Source organism: Ceratotherium simum, chromosome 22 (assembly GCF_057802395.1).
Source record: "Ceratotherium simum simum isolate JZ-2026a chromosome 22, ASM5780239v1, whole genome shotgun sequence".
Classification (NCBI taxonomy): Eukaryota; Metazoa; Chordata; class Mammalia; order Perissodactyla; family Rhinocerotidae; genus Ceratotherium; species Ceratotherium simum.
This window is the reverse complement of record NC_141921.1, coordinates 34,279,013-34,291,602: the sequence shown is the minus strand read 5'-3', so window position 1 is coordinate 34,291,602 and position 12,590 is coordinate 34,279,013. Positions and strand designations below refer to the sequence as shown.

Sequence of the window (12,590 nt, the reverse complement as noted above, 5' to 3'; positions counted from 1 at the left end):
AGTAACTGGCTTGTGCCATGACCTTGGGTTAGTAGTTGAACTTCCGCAAACCTCAATCTCCTGTTCCGTAAAATGGGGGGAAGGAGGGTGCCCCGCAAACACTGTTGACTTGGTGGACCTGCAATAACAGCTAACGTTTGTGAAATGCCCCCGTGTTGCAGGCACAGTGGAGCCGTAGCTGTGTGCCGGAGCCAGCTCGTACTAGCTCACAAGAGCCGGTTCTTAAATATTCTGGAGTTGCGGGGCCGGCCCCGTGGTGTAGTGGTTAAGTGTGTGCGCTCCTCTGCTGGCGGCCTGGGTTCGGATCCGGGCGCACACCGATGCTTCACTTGTCAGGCCATGCTGTGGCGGCGTCCCATATAAAGTGGAGAAAGATGGGCACGGATGTTAGCTCAGGGCCAGTCTTCCTCAGCAAAAAGAGGAGGATTGGCATGGATGTTAGCTCAAGGCTGATCTTCCTCACCCACACACAAAAAAACCCACAAATATTCTGGAGTTGGGTGAACTGGTCGTTAAACCATTGGTAGCTTGAAATCAGCCACAGTGGGAAAGTTTACACCATGGGAATTGGCAAATGCGATAAATCAGGCTTTTTTTTTTTGTTTTTTCTTTTCTGAGACCCGGTTCACCAGTACGCCACGAAAGCCATGGGACTGGCCAATGACTTAACCTTTTTGAACCTCTGTTTCCTCACCCATAAAACCGTAATAATAATGGCCTGTATGTATTGAATGCTGACTGCATCCCAGCTGCTGTGTATGTTGCTGTATGTAATTTTCTGCATCAAGTTGACTGGGCCACAGGATGCCCAGGTATCTGGTTAAACATCATTTCTGGGTGTGTCTGTGAGGGCGTGGCTGAAGATTAGCATTTGAGCTGGTGGACCAAGCAGACAGCCCTCCCCAGTGTGGGTGGGCATTGTCTAATCTGTTAAGGGCCTGAATAGAACAAAAAAGCAGAGGAATGTTGAATTCACTCTCTGCCTGACTATTGAGCTGAAATATCAATCTTTTGCCCTTGGTGCTCCTGGTTCTCAGACCTTCAGACCGGGCTGGAATCTACACCATCGGCTCTCTGGCTCTGAGGCCTTCAAACTACACCACCAGCTTTCCTGGGTCTCCAGCTTGCAGTTAGCAGATTGGGTGACTTCTCAGCCTCCATAATCATGTGAGCCCTTACCTAATAACAAGTCTCTTTATATATATATATATATATATATATATATAGAGAGAGAGAGAGAGAGAGAGAGAGAGAGAGAGAGAGACAATGTTTATATGCTCCCCAAATTCCTATATTGAAACCTAACCCCCAATGTGATGGTATTAGGAGGCAAGGCCTTTGGGAGGTGAGTAGGTCATTAGGGTGGAGCCCTCGTGAATGGGATAAGTGCCCTTATAAAAGAGACCCCAGAGAGCATTCTTGCCTCTTCAGCTGTGTGAGGACACAGTGAGAAGATGGCCTTCTGTGAACCAGGAGGCAGGTTCTCACCAGATATCAAATCTGCTAACACCTTGATCTTGGACTTCCCAGCCTCCAGAACTGTAAGAAACAAATGTTTGTTATTTAAGCCACCGAGTCTATGGCATTTTTGTTATAGAAGCCCAAACATGGGATAACACACACATATGTGTTTCCTGTTGGCTCTGTATCTCTGGAGAAGCCTGACCACCACCCTGTGCAATGAGCTCTCTACGCATTAACTCATCTGTTCCTCATCACAACCTTCTGAGGTGGATGTTAATCCATTTTTCAGAGAAGAAACTGAAGGGCAGAGGTGAAATAACTCACCTAAAGGAACACGGCCAAGACACAAACCTAAGCAACCTGGCTCAGTTCTGCCCTGTCACCACCACACCTGCCACCTCTAGGGCCATCATTGCAGTTGCTCTTTATTAAGCATTTACCGAGTGGAGATGCTGTGCTAAGGATTTTCCATGTATCATAGGTGCACCCCAAAGCTTCCAGCCTTCTGGGGTACCTTTTCTTTAATAATCAAATCAAATAGCTCAAACCTCCATTCCATGTGCGGTGGGAAGTTCAGAGCCTCCCTTGCTGTTTCTGAGGAAGCCCTGGGGGCTGTTACGGCCTCTTGTCGCCCCTCACTGAGTCCCTGCTTCCGGACCAATTCTTAGCCCCACATTATGTCACCATCATCTTTTCTCAGTAATGTTGCACCCCCCACCCCCACCACTGTGACCACCACTCCCTCCTCATCCATGACCCAAACCACCAGAGACATATAGCAGTTGTGTGTGACAGACTTTACTTAAAGCACAGGGTGACAGAGGGGTGACAACACAGGACAGAAAACAGCCCGACACAGAATAAGTGGCGACCACTCAGTTCTTCATGTCTCTTGGCCTCCTCTCTCCTCAGGCCCAGGCGTCCCATCATGAAGCTCACAGGAGGCCCTTCCCCATCTCACCTCTTCCCCCTGCCCCCATTCTGGGGCTCCCTGCCCCACAGGCCTCCCACCCTCAGGCTGCCGATGCCAGAGTCCACATTTCCGGTTCCTCCTTGTATCCCAAAAAGTTGCTCCCTCGACTCTCACCTGGGGTGGGGTGGGGGGAGGTCACCTTCCATATGAAGGTGTTTCCTCCTGCTGCCCCCACTAAGCTGTGGAAGCAGCTGCTGGCAACTTCTTCCTTCCTGTAAATATGCTTGAGATGACTGGATCCTGTCAACAACATTGTGAGGTAAAGCCTTTGTCTTCCCGGAGAGGATCTGCTTCACACCAGCTCTATCAGCTGTCCGACCTTGGGCAAGTTGCTTCCCTTATCTGATCCTCAAATTCCTTGTCTGTAAGGGAGGGGTAATATGAATACCTGCCCCACAAGGTTGATCCCTCAGCATGTTGCAAATTCTCAATAAATCTGGCTGCTTGTACTTGACAGATGAGGAAATTGGGTTTTAGGCCCAGTGGTGTTATTAATTTGCTGAAAGACCTGGGCCTCAGTTTACTCACCTGGAAACGGAGAGGGTGGACCAAATGGTCTCTAAAGCCCACTCCAGGCCTGTCGTTCTCATGAAGGGCATCCGTGAGTCTTTACATTGGCGTGCAGGACACTTCCGGGCCTCGCCCCTATGTATTTCTTCATCTCAACATTCATTTGAATCCTTTATAACAAACTGGTAAACATGAGTAAAGTGTTTGCCTGAGTTATGCGAGCCGTTCTAACAAATTATCAAAGCTGAGGAGGGGGTTGTGGGAACCCCCAATTTATAGGTGGTAGGTCAGAAGTATGGGGGGTGGCCCCCAGGACTTGGTGTCTGAAGTGGGGGCAGTCTTGTGGGACTGAGCCCTTCAACCGGTGGGATCTGGCGCTAGTACCAGATAGATAGTGCCAGAAATGAATAGAATTGTTGGATACCCAGTACAAGGTGGAGAATTGGGGAACTGGTTGGTGTCAGGAAACACCTCAGCCTCTTTTGAAAGAAACTCTTACATGGAGCCCATGAAAGAAACATGTCCTAGGAAGCAAGGAGAGCATCTGGTTCAGGCTGGGAAGGGAGGTGCCAGCGACCACTGGAAAGACATGACAAAGCTTGGGGGTGGGTTTCCAAGGGGCATGGGACTGCTCTTTAGATTTTTCTGTATGCTTGAAATACTTCACAATCATCAACTTAAAAAAAAAATGCAAAGGTGGGACACAGAAGAAAGAGCCCCGGACTGAGTCTGGAGTTCTGGTCCTAGTTTCCACTGTGCCCTTGGACCACTCGGGGACTTGAGCAAGTCACAGCCTCCTCTGGGCCACACAGGCCAGTCTCTAGCAGCCCTGCCACTGCTGATGTTTTATTAGATAGTCTTCATTTACTTCAATCCAAACATGTATTGAATTTCTATTAGGTGATTATCTAGTTACACGTCTGATCTCCTGAGCAGACGCTGAGTCCCTGGAGGGCAGGAGCTGTCCCCACATTCCTGTCTCCCCAGTGTGCAGCTCAGGCCCTGGTACTTAGTGGGGTCTTTGAATGAAGGAAGGAAGGAGAGAATGGATGACTGCCAGGCTGAGTCATGGAACACTTCTGCCCCTTAAGGGTTTGGAGTCTATGGTTGAGGTCCCCAGTCAGGAAGCCTGGGGTCTCCTCAGGACTGGAGCTCACTCTGTGTCCATCCTTGTGCCTGTACTCCTGGGATGCCTGTGCTGGGGTGGGAGGTGAGGGAGGCTGCAGGAACGGAAGAGCCAGTTTAGAGGCCTCCACTTCCTGCTACAGAGACCCTGTCCAAGACAGGAGAGCGCCAGAAAACAGACCGGAAGGCAGGAAACCTCCTATGGGCTTGGCTTGGGCCCAAGCCCCTACCAGGCCTAGGCTGAGCCCTGAACCTGGTGGGCCAGAGCCTGCCTCCTCGCCCAGCATGGCAGAGCTCAGCTGCTCTGCCCTGGCTCCTCGACACCCTCTTTGTCCCTAAGAGAACTGCCAGCAGTTCAGTAAACAGCAAGCAGCCTGCTTGTGCAGGGAGGGTGGCTGGGGTCAGGAAACCTGAGTTCAATTCCTACCTCTGTCTCTCAGAGGCTGGGTAAGCATGGGCACTTTATCTTGCCTCCCTGAGCCTCAGTTTCTTCATCACATTTCTTGCTCAGTATTGTTGTGGAGATCAAAACAGAGAAGGTCTCATACCATATTCAAGGAACTCAAAAATAAGTTAAGCTTATAGATACAGTTGAAGCCACCTGAAGCCCTTGCCAACCCCACTCCCTCCCTCGTTGGAGGGTGCCACCATCCTGATCTCTGATGATCTGTGCTCCCATGTTTATCCTATGCGTACACAACGCTATACGGCATATCATTGGTTTTCATGCTTTGAAATATTATATATTATGGTATTATACTGAATGTATAATGTATGTGTATATGTATTCCGTATAATTTGCTTCATTACCCAAGGAAATGCTTTTGAGATCTATCCATGTTGATATATGTAGCTCTAATTCAATCATTTTCACTATCTAGTATTGCATTCTACAAATACACCACAATTCATCCACTGTCCTGTCTATATACATTTAGGTTGTTTCCAGTGACATTTTATTATTTCAAGCAACACTAAAATAAATATTCTTTTTTTTTTTTTTTTTGAGGAAGATCAGCCCTGAGCTAACATCTGCCAGTCCTCCTCTTTTTGCCGAGGAAGGCTGGCCCTGGGCTAACATCCATGCCCATCTTCCTCCACTTTATATGGGACGCCGCCACAGCATGGCTTGACAAGCGGTGCGGCGGTGTGCACCCGGGATCTGACCCGGTGAACCCCGGGCCGCCGCAGTGGAGCGTGCGCACTTAACCGCTTGCGCCACCGGGCCGGGCCCTGAAATAAATATTCTTGTACATGTCAAAAAATGAATTAAGCAAAGGTGAGTGTTTTCAGGGAGCTTATATGCATTGACCAGTGGTGTTCACTATTCATTTTGATGGCAATATTTCCTGAACCCAAATCAAGGAAAACAACTGGACAACGGGACAGACCATTTGAGGCTGGAACTCTCTGGAATGCAAGAGAAATAACTGCCACTTTCTGTTCAATGCTTTCTGTGGGCCAGGCCCTGTACCAAGTGTTTTACCTGCTCAAATTCTCACAAAAAAACCCTGTGAGGGAGACACTGGTATTACCCCAGCTGAGGAAACCGAGGTACAGCGAGGTTAGGTCTCTTGGCCAAGGTCATACAACAGTGGTTGAGCTGGAATTCAAACCAAACCTGGGTCTGTCTGACTCCACTGCCCATATTTTAGCCAGACCAGAGGGGCCTCAGTTGCATTCCCCAGAGCTGTGGGAGTGTAAAAGCAAGAAAGACTGATCCCAACTGTGGGCTCAGGGAGGCCTTCCTGAGGAAGGTGTCAATCCCAACTCCCCTGGAAAGATGGGGAGCATTGTAGTGGCAGCAGTGAGGAGCATCCAGAAGAGACACTTCCGGCCAGGGCACTGAGGCTGGCAGATTCAGCACTGCACCCCTTCACTCACCACCCTCGACTCCTCCCCACCATGTGCCTTCCTTGCATTTCTCTCTCTTTCCCCTGATTCCACCCTGATCTGTCTGCTCTCCATCCTTCTTCCCAATTCTTCTCTTTTTACTTTTTTTCTCTTGTGTCATTTTCTCTCTCTTTATTCCCTTAATCATCATCCATCCATCCATCCATCCACCCACCCATCCATTTATCATCTACTCGTCTAACATGAACTGAGCACCAACACTGTAAGAGGGCATTGGAGCCTGGGAGAGGCAGTCCCCAGAATTAGTGGTTAATTAGCATCCATCACACTCAGCTAAACTCCCATGAGGAACCCCTGAGGCCTGTTCTCTCCCTCAAAACACCCAGAGACACACCCTTACACAAACCAGGGAACCTACCAGAAAAAAAACAGAAACAAACACCAGAAGAGACGGTCGTGGCTCTCTGACACCCCCTGCTGGTAATTTGAGAAATTACATTCCGGGTTTGAGTGTCCCAGTGAGACTCCGGAAGGGGCTGCTCGGGTTCCCTGGCTTCACTCCTCCTGCACTGTAACCTCTGCCAGCTGTTCCACCTTAGGTGGGGTTCCTAAGGGTGAGATTCTTGTCAGAAATGTTTAATGTCCTAGCCTCTGCCAGGCCCAAGTCAAAGGCCAGAGTAGGAAGCAGTGAAAGATTGTTATGGATTAAATATTTGCGGCTCTCAAAATTTATATGTTGAAATCCTAACCCCCAATGTGAGGAAACTGGAAGGTGGGCCTTTGAGAGGTCGTGACGCTATCAGGGCGGAGCCCTCATGAGTGGGATTGGTGCTGTTCTAAGAAGAGACAGGAGAACGTGCATCCTTGCTCTCTGCTCTCCGCCATGTGAGGATACAATGAGAAGGGGGCCATCTGCAAACCAGGACACCGGCTCTGCCGGCACCTTGACCTTGGACTTCCCAGCCTCCAGAACGGTGAGAAATAAATGTTTGTTATTTGAGCCACTGAGTCTATGGCATTTTGTTACAGCATCTCCAGCAGACTAAGACAGAGATGTTTGTTTGTTTTGGGGGGAGGAGGTGTGTGCTCTGCAGTGTGTGTGTGAATCCTGTATGTGTGTGCTCTGGTGTGTGTGTGGCGTGTACATGGGGGAGCCAAGGTGCAAATTCTGAGCATGTGCTCACACACCATGCCCCGGGCATGCTGGAGATGGGCATGTGAATGATCCTAACACCTAGTGAGCACACTGCGTGTTCTCAGGGAATGTGCATGGGGAGACGTGCATGCAGCCTCCTCACACGTAGATGGGACAACTCCGAGGCGTTGGCTCCCAGCGTTCCCTAGGGGGGTTGGGCCCCAGTCGTCCATTAGCGCACCCTGTCTTGGCTTCTTTCCCTTCCCTGTCTCCCTTCCCTGCTGCCTGCATGTGCTTCTTGGGACCACCTCCCAAGTAAACGACCTGCACTCAAACCCTCATCTCCAGGTCTGCTCCTGGGACAATGAAGGAGGCAGCCCAGGAGGAGAGGCCAGCGCACTGAGGCTGGCAGAGCACAAAGACGGCAAGAGCTGGGTCCATGCTGGCATCACTGTGCCGATGAGTTAACCAACCGGTAACTGTCCCACCCTCCACCTTCTGGTTAGGTGAGAAGACCCTTACATTGAAGTCTCTTTTAATGGAGTCATCTGTTTCTTGTGGCTGAAAGCCTTCTAGAATATACACTCACATGGCTACTACACGGGGGCTAGCACACAGCAGGCACCCACTCAGTGCATATGGTGTGCATACACAGCTGCTGTGTGCACACGCACACACATACACACTCAGCGGGGCCCCATGCAGTGGCTGTGCATCTGGGACCCAGAACTGGGTCTGCCTGGCACATCTGGGCATGACCTCCCTCGTTCCCCTGTCAGTGCCAGGCTTCGTCTTTCTTTAGCACCTCCCTTGTCCTCAGCCCACCTGCTTCTCCAATGTCCCCACCCTGCTTACCTGGACAACCTCTGTAGAATCCCAGCTAGTCTCCCTCGTGGTATTCTTGCTCCTCTTTAAATTATTTTCCATTCAATGGTCAGAAAACATACGTCAGATCATGTTGTTCTTTTGTTGAAAACCCTTCAAAGGCCCCTGCTGCTCTGAGGAGCCTGCCCTGCAGAGGTCTCCAGGCCCACCTCCCCCTTCCCCTCCCACCGAAACTCCAGCCTCAGGTTTGCTCCTCACTGCATCGTGGTTGGGCAGGGGGACGGGGAGACTGACTCCTGCAGGCTGGATTTCCCAGAAGCCAGTGACAGATGGTTTCCAGCTGGGTTCAGCCAACGAGAGGCACTGGTGGGAGACTGGAGGGAGGAGGAAGAGAGAAACCAGGGTATATCTCCCTACATCTCCTCCATGGCTCCCACCGGACAGGCCTGGGCTGGGCCCAGCTTCTGCTGGGTGACCCCAGCTCATCTCCTCCCTCTATCCCTCCATCCTGGGAGGGAGCTGTGGCTGATTTCTGGGTTCCTCCACCTTCCCTGTTGTCTCTCAGCTCTTCCTCACCTGGGTAACCAGTTCCCTGGATTAAATCCCATCCATTTCAAATAGAGATCTCTGTTTTCCGGTTTGACTCTGACTCTCACAGGCAGTAAGGAGGCCTGAGGGGGAAGCCGGCAGCAGCCTGTGCAGGGCAGAGCCATGGGAACAGCAGGGAAGAGCTCCTGAACCCCGGTGTACTCCCCTGTGCTCCCCCTGCCTCTGGATCTGAAGTCGAGTCCTGTGAGATGATAAGTTTCCTAATTGTTTACCTTAGACAGGATTTCCTTTGCATCTGAAAACATTTGTGGCATTAGGTGCCAGAGACCTGTAGCTGCCTGCAATGTCCATCTTCCCTCTCTTCCCGGGTAAGAGGCATGTTCCTCACGCACAGGGCATTTCCAGGCTCCCAGGCAGCCAAGGGAGGGAGGCCACTTGCTGATTTCCTACCGTAGTCAGGGGAGATGTATGCAGACTCCAGGTTGTGTGGGTAAAGACAGAGCACATGCTTCCCCCCACCCCTTTCTCTGTCCAGAATGTGGGTGTGGTGTAGGAGCTATTCGATGCCATATTAGTTTCCTAGGGCCACCATCTGGGTAGCTTAAACAACAGAAATGCATCCTCTCACAGTTCTGGAGGCTAGAAGTCTGAAATCAAGGTGTCAGCAGGGTTGGTTCCTTCTGAGGGCTCTGAGGAAGGATCCTTTCCAGGCCCCTCTCCTTGGCTTGCAGATGGCTGTATTCCCTGTACCCATGTCTCTCTGTGTCAAAATTTCCCCTTTTCATAAGGACACCAGTCATATTGGAGTAGGGCCCACCCTAATGACCTCATCTTAACTAATTACATCTGCAACAACCCCATGTCCAAATAAGGTTGCATTCTGAGGTCCTGGGGGTTAGGACTTCAACATAGGAATTTGGGGGGGGCACAACTGAACCCATGACACGTGCCTTGCAGATGAGGGCACGCCCCAGGGGTGGAGGGGCCACGAGACAGAAAGAGCAGATGACTTCACATGGCAAGGCTGCAATGCCAGCTTGGACTTAGAAGTTAGAGGGGAGTAAGTTTCTATCTTATTTTATCCACTGTTGTTGAGGAACATTCAAAGAAAGTGCAGACAGGATTGGAGAAACCAGCAAGGGATGGTGAAATGTCTCAAGGCTATCAACAAAGGGGAGCCGATACCACCCCTAGGCCTGAAGGGGCAGAGGGAGGAGGCAGCCCAGAGATAGGAGCTGTGGGAAAAGGACAAGGCCCCCCGATAGGAGCCGGTGGTGGAAGGCAGCCACTGCAAACCCGAGGCCGGGCAGCGAGGGGGCTAGGGAATAGGGCCCCCACCCGCTCTCTCTTCCTGTCCTCCAGTCTCCTGCTAGCACCTTCCATAGACTGAACCAAGCCCAGAGGACAGAGGACCCCACTGATGCTATCCATCATGTGGGCCAGCGGGGCAGGGTAGAGCTGGTGGAGAGCAGATGGAGGGAACCCAGCAGACGACTGACACCGAATTCCGGCCGCGACACTCCCCCTGCTGGCTGTGAGCTCAGGAGGGCTGTGTCTGTCACCTCTGCAGAAGGATCCCTAGTGACCAGGACAGTGTCTGGAATCTAGTAGGTGATCGACAAATATTCGCTGAATGTGTACGTGCCAGGAGGGCAGTGGAATAAGAGGAGGGGGAGAGGAGGAGCTTCACGCCTTCAGCCCCTCCTTCACCACCACCCCCACAGTGGCCGGGGGTTCTCCCACCCACCCTTGCTCAGCCCCAGGAAGGCATGGCACTGGCTGTGGGAAGAAGGCTGTCCCTCCCTCACCCCTCCCCAGTGCCATTGCCCAACAATCCTTCCTTGGGGCAAGAGCCACCCGCATGCTGTCCCAGCCCTGGGTCCCCTCAGTGGCTTCTTGGTGCCATTGCAGGGCAGATGGGGCCATTGCCTCATCCTGGCCTCCCTCTCCATCCCTGAGTCTGGACTGTCCCCTCTGAACCACAGGGCAACGAGGCACCAGACGGTCCTGGACTTAAGGTCACTGCATGTGATCCACAGTGAACATTGGCACCTGAAAGGCTCTGAGAAGCCCTGCAGAAAAGAACCATTCGAACTTTGTTTAATCTCTCATTTCCCAGTCCCATTGGACCTTTGATTCTTTATTTTTTTTTTTTTTTAAAGATTTTATTTATTTATTTTTTCCCCCCAAAGCCCCAGTAGATAGTTGTGTGTCATAGCTGCACATCCTTCTAGTTGCTGTATGTGGGACGCGGCCTCAGCATGGCCGGAGAAGCAGCGCGTCGGTGCGAGCCCGGGATCCGAACCCGGGTCGCCAGCAGTGGAGCGCGCTCACTTAACCACTAAGCCACGGGGCCGGCCCTGATTCTTTATTGAGTGCCCACTGGGTTCTGTTCTGAGAGCTGAGCCCACAGCTGTGAGCAAAGCAGACAAAACCCCCCGCCTTGTGGGGCTCCACTCTCGTGGGGTCCTTTGTCACCGAACATCTATTAACACCCTCTAGAACGCTGCTCTTCAGAAGCACCACCCAAACGCTGCTGCTGGGCTTCTCCAGGACACGCGGAGGGGACGGCCTCCAGACGTGCCCTGTGTGAAGGTCAGGGTCAGCTGCGTTTTCAGGGCAGGGAGAACTTCCAACAATTGGAAGAGTCCTTTAGCTTCCTTCACTCATTCGTTGCCTCTCTAATGTAATGTGTGTATTGTTGTGTACCTACTATGTGCCAGGTCCCTTCTAGGCACTAGGAATTCACAGATGAATAAGAGAAAATTTTGCCCTCATGGAGGGTCCCATCAGGTGGGAACTAGAAATAATGGACCCCCTCCAAGAAAAAGGCTCCCCAGCCCCACCCACCCAGACCTACCTCTCAGTTCCCAATACTCTCCTGCCGCCCAGACCTCCACCTCCGGGTCAGGACATGGTTTGCTGTGCTTTAGGCTGAGGCCGCCCACAGATCTGGCCCCTCCAGCTTCTCCGGCCAGCTCCCTCTTCCTGGGGGTCGAGAGGAGGTTCATCTTTAGGGATTTTGCTCCAGAAATCCTCCAGAGGGTGAATCAGCAGCACAGCTGACAGTGTGTCCAGGAGGCCCTGAGGGTAAGATGACCTGATGGGGATTGTGATGAGAGAGTCACCCCTGAGGGTCTATCTCCCTTGGGACCCAGCAGAGGCCAGGGTGACCGCGTGTCTGTCCGCAGAGCCCACAGAGAGGCTCGGACCTCCTCAAGGGCGCTGGATAAGGGCTGGGGAGGCTTATCATGTGAAGCTGGGGAGGGAGGGTGGGCCTGCCCCACACACTGGGTACCGGCTGCCAGGACAGGCAGTGACAACCAGGGGTCCTTGAGCCAGGCCTTGCTGTTCTCCGGGTCTTAATGTCCCCATCTGTCAGATAGAAGAGATGGACTAGAGCATCTTTTAGACTCTATCTGTTTCAGACATGCCACAGTGGAATCGGGGGCTATCTGACCGGCCCCTCCGCTCCCCAGCCACCTCCTCGGCCCCTGCCTCTTTCTCCCTCAGCTCAGGGTCTGGGAAATGGCTCTGAGCTTCAAAGCTGAGCAAATAAACATATCCAGGCCCATAGGGAACAGGATGTAAGGGAGGGCACGGCTATTTTTACCACAGTTCGAAGGATTTTCACAGCTGCTTCTGTTGTGTCCACACACTTTCCACAGCCCAGGCCATTGGAGGAGCAGACATGACTGTGGGTGTGGTGGGAGGGGGTACACTCCTGATAGAAAACCTACCCAGCCGATGCCACCGTTAGGGAACCACTGAAAGCAGCTAAGCACTGCCCTCCTCCCGTGCTTCCAAAACGTAGGAGCCCCAAAGGAGGGCTCTACACTGAGTCAGTAACAATAGCTTTGCCCCACCCCCAAAATAGCTTCAGCTAGTCCCCCTCACTCTCAGCCCACAATCCTTCACGCAGCATCCACGAAGAGATTTTTTAGATCATGGACTTTGTTTTTATTTGTTGTCTTTTTTTTTTTTTTGGTGAGGAAGATCAGCCCTGAGCTAACATCCATGCTAATCCTCCACTTTTTGCTGAGGAAGACCGGCTCTGAGGTAACATCTATTGCCAGTCCTCCTCCTTTTTTTTTTTTTTCACCAAAGCCCCAGTAGATAGTAGTATGTCACAGTTGCACATCCTTCTAGTTGCTG

The 12,590-nt window shown here is 51.8% G+C and overlaps 1 long non-coding RNA gene across 1 annotated transcript; it reads right to left on the bottom strand.

The window, feature by feature from the left end:
• Positions 1-2,246: 2,246 nt before the first annotated feature.
• LOC147914132 (uncharacterized) lies at positions 2,247-11,466 on the bottom strand. Its single transcript, XR_015555834.1, has 3 exons — positions 11,296-11,466; positions 2,966-3,129; positions 2,247-2,799 (listed from the first exon to the last, which is right to left on the bottom strand). It is a non-coding gene; the product is annotated as an uncharacterized LOC147914132 (long non-coding RNA).
• Between the last annotated feature and the right edge of the window lie 1,124 nt (positions 11,467-12,590).